The sequence below is a fragment of the Microtus ochrogaster genome, assembly GCF_000317375.1.
Source record: "Microtus ochrogaster isolate Prairie Vole_2 chromosome 14 unlocalized genomic scaffold, MicOch1.0 chr14_random_1, whole genome shotgun sequence".
NCBI lineage: Eukaryota > Metazoa > Chordata > Mammalia > Rodentia > Cricetidae > Microtus > Microtus ochrogaster.
The window spans coordinates 35,657,912-35,658,947 of NW_004949096.1; the positions used below are offsets into that span (position 1 = coordinate 35,657,912).

Here is a 1,036-nt window from a genome sequence, read left to right on the forward strand (position 1 = left end):
TAGACCAGGCTGGCCTCAAACTCACAGAGATCACCTGCCCCCGCCTCCTGAGTGCTGGGATTAAAGGCCTGCGCCACCACTGTCCAGCTGCAAGAAACTTTAAAACACAGAAATCTATAAAACATTATTGAGGTTAAGTGTGGTGGCACACACCTTTAGCACTCAGGAAGCAGCGGCTGGTAGATACCTTTTGACTTCAAGGCTAGACTGGTTTACTTAGTTTCAGGCCAGCCATTTTTACACAGTAAGATTTTGTTTCAAAAATGAAACATTGTTGAGTTTTTTAAAAGGCAAGTGGGGCCAGGCACCTTGAGCTCAAGCCTAACATCTTGGGTTTGCTCTCTAGACACACATTTTTAAAAAGCCAGGTGTGGGGTTGGAGAGGTGGCTCAGTGGTTAAGAGCACTGACTGCTCTTCCAGAGGACCCTGGCTCAATTCCCAGCACCCACATGGTAGCTCATAACTGCCTGAAACTCCAGTTCCAGGGGACCCAACACCCTCACACAGACATATATGCAGGCAAAACCTTGGTGGTTAGCATTTGAAGCTGACTCAGCTTCTCAGTATTCTTGATTAATGTTGTCTCTGTCTCACTTTGCTGCTCCCCAGCATGATTTCTAGTTTCTGACCTGCCTTTAAAGACCTGTCACTCCTGGACTTGAAGTGCAGTTACGTGACAGGAATAAGGCACCTACACGTGTACTGTGTACGTGCAAAGTACAACTACCCCAAATAGCTGGGCGGTGGTGGCGCATACCTTTAATCCCAGCACTTGGGAGAAGGAGGCAGGCGGATCTCTATGAGTTTAAGGCCAGCCTGGTCTACAGAGAGAGTTCCAGGACAGCTAGGGCTACACAGAGAAACCCTGCCTCTCGGGGGGGGGGGACTAAAAACAAACAAAAACCCAAATAAATATTAAAATTTTTATTGTAAGTTATTTAAGGCTCTGTGCTGGGTCTTGTGCACTTTTTGTATGATTTCACGACTAGCTTGAAGTAGGTACTAATATTTTCTACATTTCATAGATTTAGAAAT

At 45.8% G+C, this 1,036-nt stretch overlaps 1 protein-coding gene across 1 annotated transcript in view; it reads left to right on the top strand.

Annotated features, from left to right (window-relative positions):
* Stard7 (StAR related lipid transfer domain containing 7) overlaps positions 1–1,036 on the top strand; it is a 31,033-nt gene that overhangs the window by 10,118 nt on the left and 19,879 nt on the right. The window lies entirely within an intron of this gene.